The sequence below is a fragment of the Mustelus asterias genome, chromosome 22 (assembly GCF_964213995.1).
Source record: "Mustelus asterias chromosome 22, sMusAst1.hap1.1, whole genome shotgun sequence".
NCBI lineage: Eukaryota > Metazoa > Chordata > Chondrichthyes > Carcharhiniformes > Triakidae > Mustelus > Mustelus asterias.
The window spans coordinates 55,743,645-55,749,644 of record NC_135822.1 but is presented as its reverse complement, the minus strand read 5'-3'; the positions used below and the strand labels follow the sequence as shown (position 1 = coordinate 55,749,644).

The window sequence follows — 6,000 nt, the reverse complement described above, 5'->3', positions numbered from 1 at the left end:
TGCCCACTGTATCCCCAATACATCAAATACTGCCCACTGTATCCCCAATACATCAAATACTGCCCACTGTATCCCCAATACATCAAATACTGCCCACTGTATCCCCAATACATCAAATACTGCCCACTGTACCAATACATCAAATACTGCCCACTGTAACCCCAATACATCAAATACTGCCCACTGTACCCCCAATACATCAAATACTGTCCACTGTACCCCCAATACATCAAATACTGTCCACTATACCCCCAATACATCAAATACTGCCCACTGTATCCCCAATACATCAAATACTGCCCACTGTACCCCCAATACATCAAATACTGCCCACTGTACCCCCAATACATCAAATACTGCCCACTGTATCCCCAATACATCAAATACTGTCCACTGTATCCCCAATACATCAAATACTGCCCAATATGTCCCAATGTGAGGATAATAAATCAAACAATATTTTTCACTGTACTTGTGGCAATAATAAAGCAATTCACTCAATGCCAGCCCAGCAGGGACACTTACCCAGGTAGCTCTCCCCATTACCCACTGCCACCTGGACTCACCTTGTCTTCTCACACCTGGCGTCCCTGTGTGACGTCATGTCGTACTGGGGGAAGGCAGCACCGGTGACGTCAGGACGCTGGGGAGGGGGTGTGTGGCGCGGGTGACGTCAGAACGCTGGAGCGGCCAGTGTGGCGTCGCGACATCATCGGCGGCCGGAGAACGACCGGACGTCGGCGGGCGGGCCTGCTGGGGAGGCTGACGTCACGACGTAGGGTTTGGAACGCATCCGACGCCGGGGGAGAAGGGGGCGCGTAACGTGGCCACGCAGGGCGGGTGGGCGTGGCCACGTCCCCCCCTCTCTCCCACCGGCCCCGCCTCCCGCCGGCGCGCGCCGGTTTCCATGTCATTGGTCGCCAGTGCCGGCTGCAGGGAGGAATCAAGCGGGGAGGCAGGGCGGATTCTTCTTCACGGAGGCAAGGGCGGGAGACATCGCATTCGGTAAGGGCTGAGGCATTGATGCTTCGGGTGTTTAAACTCTGCCCCCTCCTCCTCAGTGGGGTGGGGTCTGGATTGATGGCGGGGGGTTGTGTGTGAGGGGATGGGGAGGGGGGTGTTGGGGTCGAGGCGGCCGGTCAGGCTGATGAGAAGGGGGCGGTGCTTATCTAACCGGAAACACGTCACCCGGATGTCCCGACCAATGGGGAGCGGCTCCGGCCTGTCGATCAGCCGGAGTGGCAGCCGGGGCGGCCAATGGGGATGGCGGCGCTGGCTCTGGGAGCGGGCCAATGGGCGGTCCGGCAGGGGCGGGGCGGGGAGGGTTCGAGGCCAGGCTGAGCGGGCCGGCTGGCCTCGGGTAGGAGATACCGCAAGGTCACCCCGGCCTGGGGGGGTTCTGGGAGTGGGAGGCAACCCCCTCCCCAGCCTGGGTTCAACCCCCTCCCTGAGGCAGGGCTGGAGCAGAGATCCCCCCCCCTCCAGCCACTGCCTCCTCTCCAGGACATGGCCCAAGGTCTGTGTGACCCCCTGACCCCTGCCTCACTTGACCAGACAAGTGGCCAACACGCTGCCCTTGGCTAAAACCCTCACTTACTGACATTACAGTGCATTACAATCCCCCCCAGCCCTCACATTACAATCTATTCTTCATTAAACACATTGGGGGGAAGGAACAACCACAACACTAATTTGACATTGCATCAAAAGTGCCAAGTCTCCCTTACAACACGCCAGGCTTTCTGGCACAGTGGTGAGCACCGCTGCCTCACAGCGCCAGGGACCCGGGTTCGATACCCGGCTCGGGTCACTGTCTGTGCGGAGTCTGCACGTTGTCTGAGTGGATTTGCTCTGGTTTCCTCCCACTCCATGAGCCTGGTCGTCTTGGGCGGCACGGTAGCACAGTGGGTTAGCACTGCTGCCTCACAGCGCCAGGGACCCGAGTTCGATTCCCGGCCTTGGGTCACTGTCTGTGCGGAGTCTGCACGTTCTCCCCGTGTCTGCGTGGGTTTGCTCCGGTTTCCCGCCACAGACTGTATTAATATAAGCTGACTTGTGATAGGAAGACTCCCTTCCTTCCCCCCCCCCCCGCATTGTGAAGACCCCCCTGCTGCGCCCCGGCCCAATCGCATTGCCGCCTTGACCTGATTTCCTCATGAGACCACTTCACAGTCAATCGCCGTGTTTCGGAAACAGAAAAGGCTGGGAAAGCTCCAAACAGAGTGTCTACCTTCTCCTCTCTCCCCCCAGCCCTTTCTGTTTTCGCCCGCAGTGGTTAGCCTACACGTTGGCGTGGGGTCTGGAGTGGGAAAGGGATTCAAAATGTTGAGACTGGGGATGATGGTGCAAATGAAGATTGGCACGACAGTGGGGCAAGGTCGGGTTCACAGAGTCCCTACAGTGCAGAAGGAGGCCATTCAGCCCATTGAGCCCACCAACAACAATCCCATCCAGGCCCTATCCACATGACCCCCAGATATTTACCCTGCTTATCCTCCTGACACGAAGGGGCACTTTAGCATGGCAAATTAATCCACACATTTTTGGAGTATATGCGGCAGGTTTCTCTGGCGATGTTGGAGAACCCGATTTTGTTTTTAATTTTAAGAAAAACAACAACCAGTGCCAGCCACGATTGCTGAGACTTGCTTTATAGTCTCGATTTAGTAGCTGAATTAAAAGTACACCAGCTGCCCGTGATGGGATTTAAACCCGTGACTCTCGTGCATTAGCCTGGCCCTCAGGGCTGGCACAGTGGTTAGCACTGCTGCCTCACAGCGCCAGGGACCCGGGTTTGATTCCGGCCTCGGGTTACTGTCTGTGCGGAGTCTGCACATTCTCCCCGTGTCTGAGTGGGTTTCTTCCGGATGCTCCGGTTTCCTCCCACAATTCCATAAGATGTGCTGATTAGGTGCTAAATTCCCCCTCAGTGTAACCCGAACAGGCGCCGGAGAGTGGCGACTAGGGGATTTTCATAGTAACTTGATTGCAGTGTTAATGCAAGCCTATTTCTGACAAAAAAAAACTTACAACTTAACGACCAGTTAATTGACTTTACCACTACAGGACAGTGGCACAGTGGTTAGCACTGCTGCCTCACAGCGCCAGGGACCCAGGTTCAATTTTGGCCTCGGGTCACTGTCTGTGTGGGGTCTGCATGTTCTCTCCGTGTCTGCATGGGTTTCCTCCGGGTGCTCCAGTTTCCTCCAACAGTCCAAAGATGTGCAGGTTAGGTTGATTGGCCATACTAAATTGACCCTAGTGTCAGGGGGATTAGCAGGGTAAATATGTGGGGTTACGGGAATAGGGCCTGGATGGGATTGTGGTCTGTGCAGACTTGATGGGCTGAATGGCCTCCTTCTGCACTGTAAGAATTCCAAGACCATCTCCTCCCCTCCCCCAGTGTGGTACTCTGAGGTGTCTCACGCTAAACCGGTCATGTTTACAATATGCATTTCGTGCCAACCTACAGCATATGGGGTTTTGTGCGTGTTCCAGGGATCTCAGGAGGTTCTTAGACTGTGACCTTTCCCTATTGATCCTGCTCAAGCTTCAGGGCGTTCGTCGGCAGTCTTGCAACTTGGGATATGCCAGTCTGGAACCCTCATTCAAGGGCAACTCTGCTGTGGAAGACGAGCAAATTTCAGTCCAAAGAGCGTCCTTCGCTGAATTGAGGGTCCTCCAGCACCATCTGACGTTTGTCTCGGTGTGCGTCCCTGGGAACAGCCCGTGGAGCGCCGCATTACGGAGCTCAGTCTGAACCTTTACTAAAACCGCTGCCTCTCTTTCCAGATCTCCTTTGCAAGGGTGCTTTCCAAAGCTGAGTCTCCTCCTGTGCTGGAATCATAGAATCAGTGCAGAAGGAGGCCATTCAGCCCATCGAGTCTGCACCGACCACAATCCCACCCAGGCCCCATTCCCGTAACCTTCCATGTTTACCCTGCTAGCCCCCTGACACTAAGGGGCAATTTAGCACGGCCAATCCGCCTAACCTACATATCTTAGGACTGTGGGAGGAAACTGGAGCAGCCAGAGGAAACCCACGCAGACACGGGGAGAATGTGCAAACTCCACACAGACAGTGACCCCCAAGCCGGGAATTGAACCCAGGTCCTTGGCGCTGAGGCAGCCGTGCTAACCACTGTGCCATCGTGCTGCCTGAGTGATCCGATGGGGAGGGTGCTTCTTGCCAGCACCCAAGTGAGTCTTGGTGCTTGTTTGAATGCTGTGATGATGAGGCGTTCTGCCAATTCGGCAGTCTGCTCAGGGAACCATCGGTAAGGCCCTTTCTATAGTAGTTGATGCCAAAACATTGAATGTATTTAAGAGGCGGCTGGATATAGCACTTGGGGCGAACGGGGTCAAAGGTTATGGGGAGAAAGCAGGATTAGGCTATTGAGTTGGACGATCAGCCATGATCGTGATGAATGGCGGAGCAGGCTCGAAGGGCCGAATGGCCTCCTCCTGGCTTCTATCTTCTATGTTTCTATGCCCCAGCATCACCACCGCCGTGGTGTTGCAGGCAGACTGAAGGAACAGGCTTATAAGGTCCCTATTTATAAGGTGTAGCGAAGGAACACATGATGTCCAGGTGTTGTCAGATACCTCGCATGTGCAGAATCAATGATCCAATTGTAGAAAAGAGGAGGAGTTGATTTGTTTTCCTTCTCAGTCGAGGCCTATTCGGCTTCTTACTATCCCTTCTGTTTGACGTGACTGACAGCCACTAGTTTTTAGGAATCTGTCACATCCCCTGGTGGGCGAAATGTTTGTACCGAGGGCACAGTTTCTTAAACGCACAGTCCTATCAAGGGGACGATTTGTTCCTTGTACTGGGTTTAAGAACAGCGCTGTCAAGACCCGCGAGTGTGCTCTTGGTTGGGGAACTCTGTGGCAGTCCAGGAAGGGGAGTGAGAATTCCCAGTTTAGCCTCATGTACCGAGGAGGCCATGATCTTGTTGAATGGCGGGGCAGGCTCGAAGGGCCAGATGGCCTACTCCTGCTCCTATTTCTTATGTTCTTAAGGCCTTGCTGTGGCAGGTTGCGTTGGTTACAGAAGGTGAAGAGAAGGTGGCACGCCCGCAGGAGCCGCAGCAGGTCTCTGAATAGCCCTCCTTGCCCACCAAAAGCCGAGGGAGGTGCGATCAGGGGTGGGGAGGAAGCTGGCAAGGGCAATTGGTACGCGACATGCTGTTTTATTTTTTTGGAATAGCATTGCAAGAAAGTGCCAGTTGTTAGAACGGTTGTAAATCCGCCTCTGATGGCAGGGACGGGTTGGACAGACTGGAGCCAGGGTACGAGCTGGGAGACCTGGCTCGCTCTTTCAATGTGACATTGAACCAAATTTATTGGGACGCAGGGAGACGGTGATACTGGAGGAGGATTGGGCGGGGTTGCTGAATGCTGAAATAATTGATCCATGGTGACAGAGCTTGCCTGGGAAATCACTGACATTGATTGGGGTTGTGGGGGGTGGGGAGAGGCGATGGCCTAGTGGTGTTATCGCTGGACTGTTAATCCAGAAACTCAGCTCATGTTCTGGGGACCCGGGTTCGAATCCCGCCACGGCAGCTGGTGGGATTTGATTTCAATAAACAATATCTGGAATTAAGAATCTACTGATGACCCATTGTCGGAAAAACCCATCTGGTTCACTAATAGGGGCGGTATAGTGGTTAGCACTGCTGCCTCACAGCGCCAGGGACCCGGGTTCGATTCCGGCCTCGGGTCACTGTCTGTGTGGAGTCTGCACGTTCTCCCCGTGTCTGCGTGGGTTTCCTCCGGGTGCTCCGGTTTCCTCCCACAGTCCAAAGATGTGCAGGTTAGGTGGATTGGCCATGCTAAATTGTCCTCGAGTGTCAGGGGGACTAGCTAGGGTAAATGCATGGGGTTATGGGGATAGGGCCTGGGTGGGATTGAGGTCGGTGCAGACTCGATGGGCCGAATGGCCTCCTTCTGCACTGTAGGGATTCTATGATTCCTGACACCATGGAATAAGGA

The 6,000-nt window shown here is 54.6% G+C and overlaps 1 protein-coding gene across 2 annotated transcripts in view; it reads left to right on the top strand.

Annotated features, from left to right (window-relative positions):
* Positions 1-879: 879 nt before the first annotated feature.
* Positions 880-6,000, top strand: part of LOC144510034 (2-oxoglutarate dehydrogenase complex component E1) — a 122,580-nt gene continuing 117,459 nt past the window's right edge. For both annotated transcript variants that reach the window (XM_078239238.1, XM_078239239.1), the window contains exon 1: positions 880-1,005. The gene's annotated coding sequence lies outside the window, so the exon portion shown is untranslated. The remainder of the gene's footprint in view (positions 1,006-6,000) is intronic.